This window comes from Galleria mellonella, unplaced genomic scaffold (genome assembly GCF_026898425.1).
Source record: "Galleria mellonella isolate WM207_F2 unplaced genomic scaffold, CSIRO_AGI_GalMel_v1 utg515, whole genome shotgun sequence".
Classification (NCBI taxonomy): domain Eukaryota; kingdom Metazoa; phylum Arthropoda; class Insecta; order Lepidoptera; family Pyralidae; genus Galleria; species Galleria mellonella.
This window is the reverse complement of record NW_026442107.1, coordinates 486,399-507,005: the sequence shown is the minus strand read 5'-3', so window position 1 is coordinate 507,005 and position 20,607 is coordinate 486,399. Positions and strand designations below refer to the sequence as shown.

Genomic DNA, 20,607 nt, shown 5'->3' with positions numbered 1-20,607 from the left:
GTACTTGTGATATATGTAACTACAAATTTACGACTTCCTGTTTTTTTCACTTGTGCTGTACGACATTGCTTCTTGCCAAATTTCATAATTTTATATCTAAAGGCTTTGATTTTCTTGCAAATTTTAAAATATATGCTATAAACGGCCATATCTAATGAATGGGTCGACTTAGAAGTTTGATTTTTTCACAACTTCAGGAAATTGCAGAGTTGAGTATTTGATATTCATTACAGCTTGATATTTCTACGCGATCTCGAGAAAAAAGATCTTACAGACGGACAGACTGACAAACCATTTTTCCTTTTTAAACCAAAGGGAGACTAAGATGCATAAAAAACCGAACTCTAAAAAGAGAGAGAGAGTATTGACTCTTTCGCATTCTTAGCATTTTTGAGCCAAATGAACTTCGTAAGAAGATTTCCACGTGACACCCTTTTACGACGCTCCATACAAGAAAATAATTTTCATTTCGGCTGTTTTTTACAAGTACACGTGTTAATAATAAGTGATTCCAATTTTATTGGAAAATTATTTATTGTACACATATTTATTTTTCTATCTGACCCGATATTGGTTGGCATCTATAACTATTAAATCTCTTGTCCGAAAATCGGAGGAATACTGACAAATCTGTTAAAGGTAATCCACTAATGGATCTTGAGTCCCAACGGACGAGTCGACCTTCGTGACTGCGTGGAACTTTGCCGCTATACATTATTTTTCCGACTTCATAAAGAACGAGATTCTCAATTCGTTATATTTTTTTTTTATATTTGTTACGTCATAAGTCCGTCAGGTATAAAGCGATTTGGCCAAATACTTTTTTTATTTGAAAAGATATATATATATGTACTTACAAATTGGTTTTATGAAAATTTTATCAAAATCAGTTTTAAATGAAAATAACTAGTTTTACTATAATTCAAGATAGTTTTTTTTTTTTTTTTGTGGACCACAATTTTAAATTTATATACGATTTGGAATAGCTAACAAGACGACGCCCAATCCACAGATGCAAAATTTACCACCTTCTAAAGAAGTGAACAGTACAGTATACACTGTGATGCCCATATACCTCATATGCATTGCTATTTCAGTGGATTAAGCAATTTCTGTTAATTAAAAGTAAAATGTAATCTCTCCATGCAAGAGAAAATTAACCTATCTACTTCTTTATGAGTTTAACCATGCTAACTTATTATCTGTCTACAAAAATCTTCGTAGACACATTAGATTGCAGTTTTATTCATCTTAATTTTTTTATTGCAACTTAGAATGCCAAACAAACTGACGACTTACCTGAGGAAAAGTGGTAACCATCGCCTATAGACATGAGCAGTATCATGGATATAACAGAGTATACTGTTTCGCCCATGATACCCCCCATGCGTTGCTATTTCTGAGGACTCAGGTGTTATTCTTCTATACCCTGTAAATTCACTGCCATATCTCACCCTTCAAACTGAAACACAGTCATGCACATAGCCACACAACTGCTTCCCGGTTGAAACACGAATGCGAAAGAGGTGCCCAAGCAAACGACTTTTGTACAAAATCTTCCTCTGATGGTGGTAAATATAAAATTAAAAATATGAAAATTACAGGTGAATATTAATTTTGTCATCATGACTTACTATTTTCTTTTTTTTTTTGCAAAACAAATCCACTTTTGATATCTTACACTCCATTGTTTCCTTTTGCCCGATATCCTGTTTAATACCATTTTACCAACATTTCTAACTAGACGGGAATACATAATTCATGAAAATATTTCAATAGTCAATGTCTGTCTTTAAAATTCTTTTGTATCAACACTTGCTTTTATTCCCAGGCCATATTTTCCTGTTACACGGCCTAGTACACCAGAACAATGGGAGTAAGGATGAAAAAGGGGAATACCGTCCAATACCCGTATACGAACGAAGCTCAACAAAAGCGCTTCATAAAAATGAGAGAAGCGTCGCGAACGTCGGAATAACAATCGCTCCATACAAATAGACCGCAAAGTTCAACGCACACGACAAGTGACGTTATACCCCTGCCGATTTGAGGAGACATTCAATACATTGGCAATAAACTCGGCAAGGTGCACTCTTTAATGCGGCCAACACTGGCAAAACAAGAGTGGTAAGTGACGTTCACATTCACCTGCGCGCGCGACTATTCCGCAGTCGTGCACCGTAAACCGAGCCTGTCGCTTCCATTTTCAAACGCGTAACTTTTTTTTTCGACGACATTCGTTGCAGTGTGTGTTGCCTGTTACCCTTACGGACGACCTTATTTGTGAGTTATTTTTTTATTTTTATTGTATTATTATATAAAATTAACAACTTTTAGAATTATCTTATTTAACTTATGTGAAACAGAATTAAAAAAATATTAAAATTACAATACTACATGAAAGTACCCTACATAGTATAATTTTATTAACAAATAAAATATCTACTATGATTTGAGAATGTACAATATATGAATCAGTCGAGTGTGTCCGTTATAAATTCTCCTTTTATGAACACTAGTAACTGTTTTCAATTATAAGGTTCACTCATAACGAGTCCTGCAAGCACATTATGTCATATGCTGGTGATCATACGGACAGTGAAAGTGGAATTGTTACTTTAATGCGTACTGTAGGCAAATAACGGGCACATAGAAAATTGTTACATAGAATTTGAAAGACGTATTTGTTCAGCAAATATTACATATATTATGTTTCAAAGTTGGTACCGCGCGCGATACATGTGAATGAAGAAATATTTTTGTCTCATCTTTTCCATGTGATTCATTAAATTTAAACAGTATTCCAATAAAACATATTCCCTTGATAATATGCCGCTTTGATAAGGCTTGGTGCCCCAAATATTTCAAGCGGAAAATTTATTGTATCTACAAATATGAAATGAAGCTAGAGTGACAAATACCTATAATATAATAAAAGCTCGGTACACCGTCTGCTTCGCATATATTTTAATCAAAATAATTTTCAAATATATATATTTACATTTATAATTCTTAAACAAACAGAAGCCTCATTCATTAAGAATCAAATATATGCGCATAATTACAAACTAAAGGTTTATTTTTAGTAACTAGTAACTTTTTTTTTGGCACAACCTCTTAACGTAATCTAATGGTGAAAACATTGTGTTGTTTTTAATTTTATTAATAAGTATTTCTCATTATTTCTATAGTACATTATGTATGATTCTCATATGAAAATGTGTGATGGTCATATGTAAGACATGAATTAGCATTTCTTCATTCATAACTAAAATAATTTAGTATTCTTACCTAAATAAAAGCTAAATAAATCTATTCGACCGATATTTAATAATATCTATATTATTAAATCTATTTTATGGGTAGGTACTCCTACAAAAAATCTTTTATGTAGGGCTACAATTGAGTATAATTACTTACTTTAAGAGAAGTTGTTCTACTAAAGTGAACAGTTTTATATCATTATCACATTGACCTTTTACTATTTTTTTTTTCACTTGTTTGCGAACAAAAAAGTTGCCAGTTATTTTAAGCAAATACCAACCTACATACTCGTAAAATACTCTTTGGCTCTTCAAATAGAATTGAAAATAACGTGTTCTCAATTCAAATTTCTGTTCGATATATGAATAAAACATTAAGTCATTGTGGAATTAATTTAAATATTATTTTATCTCATTGAAGACCAATGCGGATTGGTAAGGCAACGTGTCTTGTTTCGTGTTAAAGAAGTCTGTATACTATCAGTTTGGTTTTTTAAACTACTGGATCGCAGTATTGGCTCATTTTATCATATTTTATCACCAAGGACATCAGGAATGTACATATGCAGTGTCTACTATATTTGGGTATAATATCTAAGTGTGAAACTAGAGTGTGAAAGTACTGCGCAGAGATGTTGCATCTCTGTGCATCTTCTACCGAATTCATCATGGGAAGTGCTCTGAGGAATTGTTCGGATTGATACCTGCTGCTAATTTTCACCACCGTACAACCCGCCATAAATTAAAATTTCATCCCAACCATCTGGACCTCCACCAGTGTTATAAAAAAAAAGATTATTTGCCATACTATATTGCATAAAAAAAAATAGTATTCTATTCGTGTAGAAACCCACTTTCTATTGATAATCAGCTCATTTCCCGGTAGTATAAAGAAAGTAGCTCAGAAAGGACAGAGCAAATTAGCCGTGATACCGGGGCAGACTATAGATAACCGTTCTGACTCCATCCTTCCGCTCTTAAGATTTCGACAACTTACTGTAGACAAACACGCAACAGAAATTGCGTGTAACTGGAAACGCACCCAGCCCAAATACCTTTTTTTCTTATACAACTTAGAATGGCAAACAAGCTGACGGCCCACCTGATGTAAAGTGGTAACCGTCGCCTATAGACATGAGCAGTACCATGGACATAACAGAGTATACTGTTTCGCCCATAATACTCCCCATGCGTTTGCCATTCCTGAGGACTCAGGTGTTATTCCTTTGTACCCAGTAAATTCACGCCATATCCCACCCTTCAAACCGAAACACAGCCATGCAAACACAACTGCTTCACGGTTGAAACACGAATGGGAGAGAGGTACCCAAGCATTCGACTTTTGTACAAAGTCTGCCTCTGGTAAAATATATATATATCTAATATATGTATATCTGAGACTGGCGGGTTCCAATCCCATAGGAAGATCACGTTTCAAACCTAATATTTAGGAATTCGGACATCCCGACCGAACCGTTCAGGCTTCCTGTACATTTTATTAAAACGTAACAAAATTATTTTAAATTAGAGATCGACACGATAATAAACCTAAAAAGAAAATAAATCATGAAAATCATTTTATAATTGAAAATGTTACGTTTTTTTGTACCACACAAAAGACAGAGGCAAATTGAGAAGCTCATCCTTTGAAAATGAGATACTGCACGGTCATCTTAAGTAAGGGGAGAAGTTAAGTTAAGACTTTCCATAATATACGCATGAGAATAATTAGGAAAATATGAAACAAGAAATTTATTTTGATGCTTAGTAATTTTTACAGACCTACCCAAAACAGTCTTTTAAAAAAAAAAATTACGATGATATCAGCCGTTCACCGTCCACTGCTGAGCAAGCCTTCACCTTGGGGAGTTTTGCCAGTAGTTGCCACGCTTGGCAGGTAGGTCGACAACCACAGTTAAGCGAAGGAAAATGGATTATCAGTAATGGGGTTTAACAGCCTCAATACTAGCAATACCATATACCCTAACAAATCAACCTCCACGCGGTTTCCCCTGAAAACCATCGTGGCTAATTTTTGACGAATTGCTCACGATGGGCTAACGGATCTGCTTTCATCTTCATCTATCATCTCTCACTGGTGCCCCGCCAGCGTATACCGGTAGTGCAGGAAGGGTTGCCATTTCATCTTTATCCATTAAAAAAAAACATAGTTAAGCTTTGGTGACATTTTAAGAGAGAGGTTCCTGCCCATCTCTCGACCATTAGGTTTCCTTAATCACCTCTTTAGACACCTACAGAAAAGAAAGGAATGACCTATACTAAGTCCACAGGGCCGTTTTTTAATAAAAAAATTAATGGTCAAAAATAATTAACCACCTCATTACCTACCATTACATTATGTTCTGAATCAATCCGAATTAGGTGCAAAGATCCCGGCGTAAATATTAGATAGGAACTCCTATCAAATAAACATTGGGTATGTTAGCGAACGTTTTTTGCAAAATCTTTTATAAATTGTCGACCGCTTTACCTCTGGTCACTATACATCACCATAATTGCCACTTAAAGACACTTAGGGTCAGGAAATACCATTTCGTTCAATTATAGGCACCTCCCATAAATCGTGGATGGGAGCGTATCTCTCGTGGTGAAATGATAGCTCAACTAGTTTCCGAGTTGTTTTTCATCTTTATTCTTTACTATCTTTTTGTCCGTTATTTCGTATGCGTATGCGTGGAATTCAGAAGTAGGAGAACCAATGAAATACTCTATTTCTAGATAGCGTATCAAAATAAAACATAAATAGTTTTTAAGTTAGACCTTTAGGAACACAACAGTGAAAACTGCATTTAATTTAGTGCATAACTTTTGTGTGATGCCAGAACAAACATACAGACAGATAGACAAAATTTCTAAAAAATATTATTTTGGCTTCTATTACTTCTATTAAAATCCTTTACATTTTTTTATATATAATAGATTCTTCCAAGAACTGACAAGCGATGGGGAAAAAAGGTTTTTGAGTGGTGACCCCGTACGGGCAAACGCAGTGTAGGACGACTCCCCACTATAGGAGTGACGACCTGAAATGCATTGCAGGGAGTCTGTGGATGCAAGTGGCTCAGATCCGTTCTTTATGGCAGTCTGTGGGAAGGCTTATGTCCAGCAGTGGACGGATAATGGCTGAAATGATGATATCTTCTATGTACAGACATCATTCAGTTACAATTTTATTATATTAGTAAAATTGATCACAAGTGCACCCTCATACCTTAGAGCCTGGATGATCGCATACTACGTGCTTTCAGAAATGCTTCCTTCCACAAACGTTTTGGTTATGGAATGAGCTCCCAGTCTAAGTTTTCCCTAAAGACTACAGCATGGTTGTTCTTCGAAAAAGGGTAAAAATATTTCTTCAGGACAACGTGCACGTAATGTCCCTGGTATTGCAAGCGTTTATAGTCCACGGTAACCGTTTACCATCAGGTGGGCCGTAAACATCTTTGCCACCTCAATGGTATAAAAAAAAATCAGAAGTAGGTACGAGTCGATAAATGGCAAAAAGAGCAATTTTGTATTATGTTCAACGATTTAAACTCTCACGAGTACCAAATAATAATTTAGTCAATTTTGACATTAATTTACAAACTTTATTTTGTAAAATAAATTATTTATCATCTAATCTAAGTTGGTAGTTTAAAATAAAAATAAATTATATCATAGAAGTATAAAATTACATGTCAAAAATATAATTTTCAAATAGTAATAAACGTATCAAGGTGCTTAGTTATTGCCAGACAGCAAGTGAAAGTTAATGTGTCTTCAGATTTATCTTTAGATATTTTATCTTCAGTCTTCACATACGAGTACATTACAGACTAGTGAAAGTATCATACGTAAAAAATAACCAAAATTATGTTTCATTAGAGAATATTATATGGATCCTTACTAATAAAATAATTTATTCATTTATACTTTTGCACACATTAAAATATGTCTATAGGGCGGACTTAATGCCTGATGGCATTCCCTACCAGTCAACCGTTACGTTAAACAGAGAGAGTAATAAATAAATATCTAAGTAAGTTAATTATTAAAACAATTATTATTAATGGCAGGTTTATGTTTGAGAGTAATGAGTTTGTGAGGGACTAAAACTATGATGAATGGATAAGATGACTCGTAACTTATGAAAGGCTTAAACTATATCTACATAGAGGTATATAACACCTGTACTCATATTAATGTAGCATATCTAGATTGTAATATGTATTATTATATTTTAAATTAATAAATATTATTAAATTTTTCACTGGGTATTATTTAGTTTATCTTTAATTGTACGGTTATTACCCTTATACATTCTATAGTTTTCTTTCAACTTCTCAAAGGTTGACTGTAAGAGATCCCTTTATGGGATAAGTCCGCCATTGTATATTAAACCATTTATCCGTGCTTAATTTCAATTATGTACAATAAAGATATATACAATACAATACAATTATAATAAAACACTGCGCTCAAGAAAACAGCGAATTAAACAGCAAAACAGAGCGATATCTGATGAGCTATTATTACAGACACATTACATTGAAATTTATAATATTGAATCGTATTTATTTACAAATAAAAATTCTTTTAGTGGAACAAATGTTACTTGCCAAATATTTTGTTTTGCAATTTTTTTTGTCTACTAAAAAATAAACAGGTTCAATGGTGACAAAACTAATATAAGACTAACACTGGAGTGAACCTTATATAGTGAAATATATTTACATGAGTGAAATATTAATATTATAAATATTTATTGCAAAAATAATTATGGGTCTCTTCAGAATTGGACATAATCTACATTAATATAATAAAATTGAGTAAGTTTGTACACGCTAATCTCTGAAACTACCAAACGGATATGAGAAATTTTATTTGCATTTGATTAATTAATTTTTTGAGAAAGGTTATGGGCTATTTAACGATACCACGGGTGCAGTCACTGGAAACAATCAGTCACTTAATATAGCGTCATAAAAGTTAAGACAAATTGAGTAGCTTCTTTTTTGGAAGTTATAAAAAAAAATACAATATAAATAGCATGAATAAATACCTGCTTCAGAAAAGCAGGTTCTAGTGTCCTTAAATCCGCAATGACATGGTCGGCCGCTGAATAAAGCCCCAAGGTTCTTGAGGACGTACCGTCAGGTTATTGACACTGATATACTGAATATAGTTACCTACTCGTCGGAAAGTTCAGAAAAGATTCTCTTTTATCAATTGCAGGGTTTTTACCTTTTTATTCAAATATGGAGTTAGTTTGTTGTTAGGTCATTATATTATATTATATTCATAACGTGATATCTGAGAGAACTTGGCTCATCCATATTATAATAAATATAATATGTGTGAAAGTAAATCTATTTCCTTGGATCTATTTACTTATATTTATTTACTTGGATTTCACAAATAAAGAACTGAGTAATCTATACAAATATTATAAAGAAGGATTTGACTGTTTGTTTGTAATAGATAAACTCGAAAACTATTCAATTGATTTTAAAAATTCTTTCACCCATAAAAACCTCGAGTTACGAGTATCCATGAGAAGTCAGGCTGCCCCCATTTGCTGGAGGCCTTCAAGTTCCAATTCTAACCTAGAAAGTGTTTAACGTTTATAAGTATTTTAAATTAAGTAGTGTGGATGATTTGCTGTGTTTTATTATACAAAATAGGTGGACTAGCAGTCTTTGAGTGTTTGTTTTGTTGTGATATCAAGTAATGATTTTTAATGGACAATAATAAACAAGCACGGGTCTCACCTGGTAGTAAGTTAGTACTATAGTTTATAAATACTAGTAATAACGGAACCTGTGTTATGGAACACACTTCCTCATGAAATTAGAAATAGCCCAAGCATTGGGATTTTCAAATCGCATCTGAAGAATTATTACCTCTCACAATGCTGATGTGCGTACTTATTATATTTGTGTATTATATATATTATATATCTATATCGGTAATTTTAAAAAAGTTCTTTATAGAAATATTTTGAACTCTGAGCAAGGATATTGGAAACTTTTAAGATATTAATATATTGAAATTATTTTAAACTTGTTCCTGTACTTCGTAACATCCAAGACACTTGTCTTTATACGAATGTTAAAGAAAATGGATAATGTACGTGACTACTCCTTGCGAATAACGACAACTGTCTCACAAATAGAAAGCGCCAGGAGTCAATATTCTTACTCGAGTGATAATAATAAAATTCAAAAAGTTCTTTCCATTCACATCTATTATAGATGTTTTACAGTATGTTAATTAAAGTAACATGTTCCTTAAAACTGATGTTAGTATTAATCGAAAGAGTCTCAAAAAATTTATTTCCATCTAGATAGAATTCGATATTGCAAAAAATAAAAAAATAAAATAAAATAAAATAAAGAACATCTGTATACACATACAGACAGTTTTTTTTTATGGGTGAAAATGGTATGATAACCCCGCCTGCGCTAGCGGGATACGCTGGCGGAGCACCAGTGAAGGGTGATAGATGAGAATGAAAACAAGCCAGTTAGCCCATCATGATGAATTCATCAGGAATTAACCATGATAGTTTCCAGGGGGAACCGCGAGGAGGACGACCTGGTTGGGTATATTGCTAGCAATGGGATTCTCAGTCTCCATTACTAACAATCCCTTTCCCCCCCATACAGACAGTTTAGTACAGACTAATGACACTACAAAGTACAAAGTTTGTGCGTACCTAATAATATGTAGTGGCGTTGGTTTACATATAGGTTGTTCTTTTTTTATACGCCGAAAATGGGTAATAAGCATGTCCGATGGTAAACAGTCACTGTAGCCTGTACACGTTTGCAACACTAGGTGTCTCAAGTACGCGTTGCCGACCCTGAAGAAACCTTAATATTCCTTTTTTTTTTTAAGAATTTTAATTTATTTATTTTTTGTATTATATTTTTTTTCTAGACAAAATAAATATATTTTTGTTGATAATGGCTGGATATGTTTTGACATATAGACTTTACCTAATTTTAAAATCACTGTTCGATGTTACCTTTTGTTTTCTTAATCTTTATTATTCTAATAAAAATACAAAAATGTCTCTGAAACATTTTTTTCTTTTTAATAAACATTTTATATATTCGACAATTTACAACACTTTTAATGAATACTAACACAAGTTTTAAAGAATAGGTTACGTTATTTAACATAACCTGTGTATTATGCACATTTCTTTTATTGTCTGTTTTACATATGTCATCTGACATAACCATCCATCAAATTAGTTCAACTTTCTTTAAACCGCAACTATTGTCACATAACATGGCTATAGCGAGCTCGAACAATTATCTCGCAATTTCTCTCTAACCGGTCCAAACCTTCTAACTCGACTACAATATGCTCGTTTCCTATTCTGTTATTCTTTGTTATACCGCACATTAGGGTATACCTACTCATTCATTTGCATGCATAAAATTATTTTTCTTTATATAGGGCCATTTAGTTGTATTTGAGACTTTGTTTGCGTTTTATAGTCTATTTGTCTGACTATAAGACAGTCTATTGATTTCAAATAGCAGTACAAATAAAAAAAAATATAAATTGATTCCAGACAAATTATCATACTGAACACTAGGCAGCATGGTCTCCGACCTTAGCCTGTTCCATAAGGGAACAAACGTGCTAGAAAAAAATATTAATTGATCAAATGTTTAATTTATTACCCATTTTATTTAAAGAATTTTTGGTTAACTTTTCATTAATTCTTCATATTGAATTGTATGGTAAAATTTTAAATTAAAACAGACTGTTGTTAATTATATAATTTGATTATTTTGACACTAACACCATCTAGAGGATTTTTTCGTAAACCATCATTATCGTCATTATCACAGGTTTCTCGTATAAAATTCTCGTGTCACGGTGTTTGTTACCAAACTCCTCCGAAACGGCTTTACCGATTTCTATAAAATTTTGTATGCATATTGGGTAGGTCTGAGAATCGGTCAACATCTATTTTTCATACCCCTCAATGATAAGGGTGACCTACACCTAAAATTATGTTTTTTTATTTTTATTTTATTATGACTAAGCATTGAAAAATACATACAGCTTCAAATTTTTACCTTTTTACGATCAACCCCTGTTTTTTAATAGCGATTTTTATATTCCGAAAAAGGATTGCAAGATGGCAATCGAAAATAATAATTGTAGAACGATAAATTTTCATGAATAGTTCTAGAAGTAATGTATATGGTAAAATAACGTTTGCCGAGTCAGCTAGTAATAATATATTAGTCTGCTTACCAAGTTGATCAGGTGACTTGATAGTTACTATAGAATTACAATAATATATTATCAAACAAAAATATAATGACATTAGTTGCTATAAAATTACAATGTTTGTGTAATTTGTATCTTTCTTTACAATAATTAAGAGTTTTCATTCATTCATTTAGCCATTCACATATAATATTCAATTACCCATTTATTTCTTTTACTTTATTTTCTTTTTTTGATACTCACACATCATACTAATTAACAAAAAGAGCGTTTGCAGTCATCTCCATTTCCATAATAGAAGTATAAAACTTTAAACGTGCCAGGAAAACTCCTATCGACTGGTAACCCTACACATCCATAGTCGTAAACTTTTAAAACACTATAGAAATTTTACGTACCTACCTTTTTTATACAACTTAAAATAGCAAACAAGCTGACGGCCCACCTGATGGAAAATGGTAACCGTCGCTTATAGACATGAGCACACTTCTTACGACACCCACAGGAATGGAAGGGATGGACTATTCTATACCGGAACCACACGGTTAAACTTTAAAACACATAATAAAAATATGATACATTACTTGCAAATTTAAAAAATCAAATTTATATCGTAAGACATATTAAAAATAAATTTATGACAGGCGATGTGAGATTATGATGTATTCTTTATCTTTCTATAGGCAGACTTACCAGAGGGAGACTTTGTACAAAAATCGATTGCTTGAGTACATCTGTCCCATTCGTGTTTCAACCGTGAAGCAGTTGTGTTTGCATGGCTGTGTTTCGGTTGGAAGGGTGGGACATGGCGTGAATTAACTGGCTACAGAGGAATAACACCTGAGTCCTCAGGAATGGCAACGCATGGGGGTATCATGGGCGAAACAGTGTACTCTGTTATGTCCATGGTACTGCTCATATCTATAGGCGACGGTTACCACTTTCCATCAGGTGGGCCGTCAGCTTGTTTGCCATTCTAAGTTGTATAAAAAAAAAAAGTAAATTAATAACACAGAGTAGGCATGCCTTTAAATTATTAATCGAATAACGTCCAGTTTGCAAAAAAAAAATGCTAAATTATTCATGTGTAAATTTACAAATCTCGTAAAATGATCACGCAACTATTAAGCATTGTGCTAATTAAAACACTAACGTAATTACACGTTGAAGGAAATGGCAAGTCTTTCGCACGATTTTCACCACAGCTAGAGACACGCTATTAAACCGATTTATATTCGCGTTGAATCGTCAACAATCGTAATCCGTCATCGAGTACATTACAGCATTCGATACACACAAGAATGTTCAATACTATTGCATAAACACTATAGACAATAACCATAGCGACTTTTCCGCGTAATACAGTAAATAGAACACACACTAACTTGTCAATGGACATCGCAACTTTTGTGCCAGAATGTTTCTCGGTGTCAGCCAACGACCGGTTCTCATTTTTTTCTGTGCAATTTTTATTGTGTAATAGGCCGTAACTAGAGGTCGCTTCGGTTGTTTCATATCGAAAATTCGAAGAAATATGACATATCGTTTATTGCTATAAGTGCTTAGGCTTTTTCCTCTGTCCTCTAAATTCAATAAGTTCTGGATATTTTTATATTAATTTTATAACATATGTTTGCATATTTATACCGTTAATTTATTAAAATTTTATCTAAATTCCTAATTAATTGAAATAAATTAATCAAAATTAATTTATAACTTACCATTTAATTTCTACCGATTTCAAAAAGAAAGAAATTCCTAACTCGTTTGTATTTTGCACGCGTCTAAAAAAAAATTATTATTATTATTATTTTGATGTTTAAATAAAAATAAAATATAAGTGTTACAAAAAAGCTATTGCATTTCATGTGTAAAACAAAAAACGAGAGATACAAAATATAATGACTCGTAGCAATAATACAAACAAACACACCCTCTTGGAGGGATTGTTAGTGATGGGATCCAACAACCTGTTACCAGAAATATTCTCTATCAGGTTGATCTCCACGCGGTTCCTTTGGCAACCATCGTGATTAATTCTTGTTAGATTCGTTACAAAGATGATAACAGGTCTAACTGACCTGCTTTCATCTTCACCTGTCATCTCTCACTGGTGGGTCATCAGTGTATACCGATAGTCGATATAAAAAAACATACCCTCTGGATTCAAAAATGTTGTTAAAAAACATTACTAATTATAAGTTATCGAATAGATAACACATGCGAGTATTAAATGAAACAAGTTAACTATTTGTCAAAAATATCTCTTTTTAATAATAATAACTGAAAGAATAATGATGATGATGATGATGATGATGACATGTCACCATTTCCAAGATATCATAATTAGAATAATACATCGCACAAATATAAAAAAAATAAAACCATATATCTACATAATAACAAAGATATTTTTGTTGGTAACAAATAAGTCACTAACAATTTAGATGAAGAGGTAAAATGTAATAAAAATGAACAGGTAAAGCACATTTTAGTAGATTTCATCAGTTGGCGTAGTAGAAAGTCCAATTTGTAAATGGTAACACTGACACTTGAACAAATATTAAATATATCAGCAGTATAACACATTGTAGTTTACAAATTACAAAACGTTACACACTTTTGCATCGGCAATAAATTCAAATAACGCGTTACACGATAAATTATTTATTAGAATTGAATATTTTTGTAACTATTATGATTGCAATTATTGAAGTTACGTTGAAGTGTTAACTGTAACAGACATAAACATGTAAGGCACGCAACGTACTGTGAATTTGAGTTATAAGAATAGTAGCTTTTACCAGCGAATTCGTGTGCGTACCGAGATTCGTCTTTTTTTATGCAACTTAGAATGACAAACAAGCTGACGGCCCACCTGATGGAAAGTGGTAACCGTCGCCTATAGACATGATCAGTACCATGGACATAACAGAGTATACTGTTTCGCCCATGATACTCCCCATGCGTTGCCATTTCTGAGAACCCAGGTGTTAATCCTCTGTACCCTGCAAATTCACTGCTATATGCAAACACAACTGCTTCACAGTAGAAACACGAATGGAACAGAGGTGGCCAAGCAAACGACTTTTGTACAAAGTCTCCATCTGGTGATTATTCACTTACTAAGATTAAAAGTAACCTATGTGTGTCTTTTTCCATCCCACCTAGTAACTGTATTCCAAATTTCATAGTGATTGATCAAGCCACGAACATAGAAACTCACTTTCACATTCATAATGTTAGTAAGGATACTTAATGGATGGAAATTGGATATTATATATATTATATATTTTATAATGGGCTACCATCTATAAAAAATAAATAGATGAATACGTCAGGAGCCTATTATACTTTTAAAACCTGACAAGTCAAAGGAAAGGCGGGATAAAAGGCTGATATATTTTTCATTTATTATAAATCTTTTTATACTGATCTGCTTACGATATGAAGCAAAGGAAACCTGCTTTAAGGCTTTAATCTCTATCCGATTGATTTTATTTATCGATTAATTTATGCTTCTAGTATTTTTTACGGTAGCTTGTTTCAATCTAAAAAAAATATTTATTTATTTATTTATAAGATCACCAACATAATACAGCGAAACATTTGAATACAATACACTAGTTATACAACATACTTATATACAATAATATGTTATACAATACACTAGGGTTAGGTTCAACAGTTCTTGCATTTAGAGGCAATCAAATTATTAGATTTTAATTATACAGATTAAACAAAAAGTTTAAACGTACCCAGTTTTCTTTCAGCTTCGCAAAGGTTGACTGTAAGAGACCTCTTTATGGGATAAGTCTGCCATTGTATATTAAATCTTTTAATGCATTCAGTATAAATTATGTACGATAAAGATTTTACAATACAATTTACAACGTATTAAAAAGACAATTACACATTTAAATAATACATCGGTTAATAAAATTTACACAGATGAAGGAAATATACAAAATAACATCTGAAACACAAAAAAGAAACGCTCATAATCAGATTCCAGGTCAAGTAACAGGAATTAATTAATTGTTCTTTGCCCAAATATTAATGGATTTGTTATCATGAAACTTAACAATACTCGTATAATAAAATTGTTCTCAGAAATTTTGTCTTTTTTCCGACATCACTAAAAAACTACTGCACCAAATTCGATGCGTTTTTCACAGTTGTATTCCTGAATGTCTTATTTTAAATCTGGTGTATATTTTATCTTGACACATTATCAAGAAGTGATTTATTTGATTGGTTTTCCTACTTCTAAAATTTATGCATACGAAGTAGCGGGCAAAAAGCTAGTCTGATATAATCATCATGGTAGACCAGGATGGACAGCATGAAAGTCGACTTAACAGGGTAAGCTAGTACTTCAAGCGACTGCAAAGCAAGTCTCCATTCTTATTGCTTATTCATAAATTTTCTCTCCCCAAAAGGGAATTTGTAAAATACATTTAGAGAGTACTTAGAAAATTTTAAAAAAAATTACCTATTTGGGAAGTCATAAATGTGATTTTACAATTTATGATGATTCAGTTAAAACACTTATTTTGTATATTTCGCTAATTTTGTATATTTTCAAAAATACTTATTGATATCTTAAATAAAATAAAATAATAAACAAAGTTTCTCAAGAAGGGGAAATGTAGTAGCCTTACAAAATACAATGGCATACTTGCAAGTAGGTATATGTAGTTACGATGAAGTAAGTACAATTTAATAAACATAAAGAACAGGGAAATGGTACGAGCAAGCTCATATAAGAATATATGGATGTCATATTATATGCATGAACTATTACGTAGGCTACGCACACAGAGGCAGAATATTCGTGGAATCAACACACATATACTCATACGACACAAATGTTTACGTACAATAAAGCACTATTCACACAGCACCGGGTCAGGAACGTTTGAGGTCAATGACGTCGGGTCGGAACATACCCCGTCAAAGACAAACCCATGTAACAATTAATCAATCGTAGTCACATTTAGCATAACATATCAAGGCAATCACACACTGAGGTTTTACAGACAAATTAGCCATTATTACAAATAAGTTGTTTCCCACTGTTATGCCTGCGATTAGTATAAAAAGTATTATCTATCTATCTATCCATTTAAGAGCTGCGCTCTTGTCGGTGGAGCTCTTGCCACTCACTACGATTTTCAGCGAGTCTCTTCACCTCTTGATACGACACGACACCAACTCCTTTCTTAATCTGCCTGATGTAACTATGTCTCGGTCTCTCTAAAAAGTATTATATATTACATAAAATGGTTCGTCAGTAAAGAAAAAATCCCTATCCATTCATTCATTGAATGACATACTTTTCAATTTACTATATTAATAAAATGTCCTGTAGATTTATAAATGTAGTGAAAAATTTAATAGTACTGGTAGACTTAGCTTCAATACTCTAAAAGCTATGCCTGAGACGAGTTATTATTTTATTCCTTTTCCATGCCTGATGAGTTCCGTGGGTTATCTGTGTGAATAGTACCCAATAAATATAAGTACATATATGGTACTTTGTTATGGTGACATTTACTGACGACTCCAAATGTTTTTTAATCACTTAACAGAATGTTTATTCAGTTAAGGTAAATTATTGCTTCTTGAATAATTTATTGCTGATATTGTTTATAAGATACTGAAAACTTGTATGTTACAAAATTCCCATTTTTACCAAATAATCGAATGAATGTTTTAAAGTTTAATCTGTAAGGGAAAAATGTATTTTAAATAATAATTAATAACTGAATGTATAACACCATATTTAAAAATAGAATGTATATATTATAACTATATATTCATATAATTAAAACTGTATTTTATTGTATTATAAAAACATAAATAAATATTTATATAAAATGCTTTTATTTGAAGAAAAAAAAAATACAAAAATATTTATTTTCTTTGAACGATTATAAATAATTTTTACTTTTAATAATATATGTTTATAATTTTAAATGTTATTTGCCAATATACGTCCATTAACAAGTAAAAATGTGACTAGTAAAAGTCCGATGTAAGTCAACGACCATCGTTTAATTTAATTGTGTACTAAGAATTTTTTCTAAAAAGTAAATAATAAGTTTTAAGCGATTTCCAGAAGAGAAGTTTGTTAATTTGCCCGTACTTATTTTTTTTTTGTGTATGTTTTTCATACACAATACGATATCTTTGCTAAATCTGAATAAGTTGACATTTATTAGAAATCTATATCAAATATGTATCATATTTCATACAATAAAACTCCATCAGTTTAACTTTTATAATAAATGGGATCATTCTGAAGAATTGTTCGGATTGATACCTGTTGCTGATTTTCACCCCTATACAACCCGCCACAAACTAAAGTTCCATCCCAACCATCTGGACGAGTGGCGGTCCTCCACCGTACATTTTTTAAGACACTTTCTCTTCCACGCACAACCATACTTTGGAATCAACTCCAGCAGCAGTATTTCCGAACAGACATGACATCGTAACCTTCAAGAAAAGAGTGTATTCCTTTTTAAAAGGCCGGCAGCACACCTTAAAGTTCTTTTGTTTTACGGGTTTTGGCAGCGGTGGTCACTTACCATCAAGTGAGCCGCATGCTCGTTTGCCCATTATGTTATAAAGAAAATTAGGTAAACTATGATAATTTGCATAGAAAAACCAAGAATTTTAACCTATATAATAAATTTTACATCCCATATAAACCATAAATAATGCAAACATTTAGGATTGTGCTCAGAGGAATCGTTCAATATGATGCCTACGGCCACTTTCTATCATCGTACGGCTCGCCAAATGGTCGCGTACAAAGCGATTTCAGAGATGTTTTCTCCTACGAACACTCAGGTTATCGAATGAGCTCCCTGCCGAGGTTTTCCCAAGAGATTACAGCATGGGGTTCTTCAAAAGGTAAAGAGGTTTCTTCAGGGTCGGCAACGCGCGCGTAATACCTCTGGTATTGCAGGCGTTCATAGGTTAAGGTGACCGCTTACCATCAGGTGGGCCGTATGCTTGTTTGGCACCTCAGTGGTATAAAAAAAAATGTCTATATTTTAATATTTTATGATAATTATTCACAATAATACTTTCATATAAAATCTCTAATAATACTCAGAGTCTCTTGGCGAGCGTACGTAATTTGGCGCATCTCAAAACTTTATACAAGAGCTATAATAATAGAATACTTTAATCAAAAGTTATGAATTAATAAGTATGCAAAGTTTCAAGATCCCTCAAACCACCATACTTGTGGGAATACTAAGTGCACGTAGTTATACGGTTATATTCATACTTATAAAGTCCTGACCGTTTATCAACTTACAACCAAAAAAAGACTAGACTTAGTATCTAGAAATCTAAAAATTAGAACATGAGTTTATTTTATAACATGAGCAACTGCTAAGAAAAAATTTAGAAAGTTCCGACTTAAAGGGAAAACACAACACCTTGCGTGCAAAGCCGCGGGAAACAGCTAGTCTTAAATAAAAATTATAAGTAAATCTTGTTTGTACATGAAGTTGCGGGCCGAAAAAGCCGATTAATTTTATCTAAAAACTAAACTACTGTAAGTATTTTGATATTTTTTTTATGGAATCAATCTGTAAATATTTTTTTATTTTTATTAAAAAAAAAGAATTTTCCAAATCCAAATTAGAACTTCCGGAGTTATTAAGTGACAAATATAAAAAAAATTACAATCGATTCTGAACCTCCTTTTTGGATTCGGAATAAACACAAATTTTAATATTTTGATGTACTTTAAAAAATACCTCTAATATAGATAAAGAAAGCCATAAAAACAAGCTATTAGGAAAAAAAAACAGTAAGATTCTCAAAGCTTCCTTTTAATACGTATCATGAGATTTTCCCAGCAAAATGGCAGTAAAGTGTTGATTTCTTTTTTATTGAAATAAATTTTCTCGTAGCCTGCTCGCGTAGCCTAGGTCTTCATGAATGCTTTTATTATTTCATATATGAAATGGAATGGCACTAGAGTTGTTCTTATGCCTGCACTAATATATTTATAGCTGTGAAATACATGTATGCACCATTAAAAAGACTCTCGCATCTGCATTTCGATATATATTTATAATAAGTTTACTATTGTAATCTTTTTGGAGGAAACAATAAAGAGTATCTATCTATCTATCTATATTTAAAAATAAATAAAAATCTATAAATACAGATCTTTTATTTATTTTTCTTACAACACAGAAAGCAAACGAGCCTGTGGCTCACTTCATAGTAAGTGACTACCGCCGCCTATGATTTCATGATCAACACCAGAGACATTGCAGGTGTGCTGCCGACCTTTTAAAAACGAATATGCTCTTTTCTTGAAAGTAACGATGTCGTATCGTATCAGAAATACTGCTGCTGGAACTTGAATCCAAAGCGTAAAACATTTATTTTTAATTAATCGTTTTAAAATAAATGATTAAATTGATTTTTTTTTAGTTGGCATTGGGATATTGCCTGTTTGTCGTCAGGTCATAGGTATTTAATAAAAAAAATATATTAGCTAAAAATATTTTATTATTCTGTCTATAAGCATAATTATTACAATGTTCTATTTATTCATGACCTTGATTATGATTTAGAAACACACACACAAAAAGTGCGAATAGAATTTAATACGTGAGAACAGCCGATTTAATCAAATTTTTCAGAATTGTTCTAAGGTTTTCATAAAACTAAAACTAATATAAAGTAATTATTAAAAATGAATATATATTTCACGATCATATCGTATATAGTCAAAGTAGAGTTCCATAGAGTATTTATCACCTATAGTTATATATTTTAGACAATTTAATAAGGCATTAGACACGCTGCTATGTAATATATCGTAATATATGCGTAATATTTCGCTGTATCCAACATGGTGGGGGCGAGTCAACGCCCTCTCTCGATTTAATAATGTTCCTTAATAACTAACAACTTTATTTACTTCGAACGTATACTAAATTGCCTAAGCTAACGAGAAAAGTTTATGATGAACCATAAGTCTAGAATTACATAACATATTAAAGCATAATATGTTATAGAGTGTGATCACGCGTAACAT

The 20,607-nt window shown here is 32.2% G+C and overlaps 1 protein-coding gene across 2 annotated transcripts in view; it reads left to right on the top strand.

Annotated features, from left to right (window-relative positions):
- The first annotated feature begins 2,114 nt into the window (after positions 1-2,114).
- Positions 2,115-20,607, top strand: part of LOC113522513 (protein obstructor-E-like) — a 58,597-nt gene continuing 40,104 nt past the window's right edge. The window contains exon 1 of one of the 2 annotated variants that reach the window (XM_052898656.1): positions 2,115-2,283. The gene's annotated coding sequence lies outside the window, so the exon portion shown is untranslated. The remainder of the gene's footprint in view (positions 2,284-20,607) is intronic. The other variant, XM_026908216.3, reaches the window with a different exon arrangement.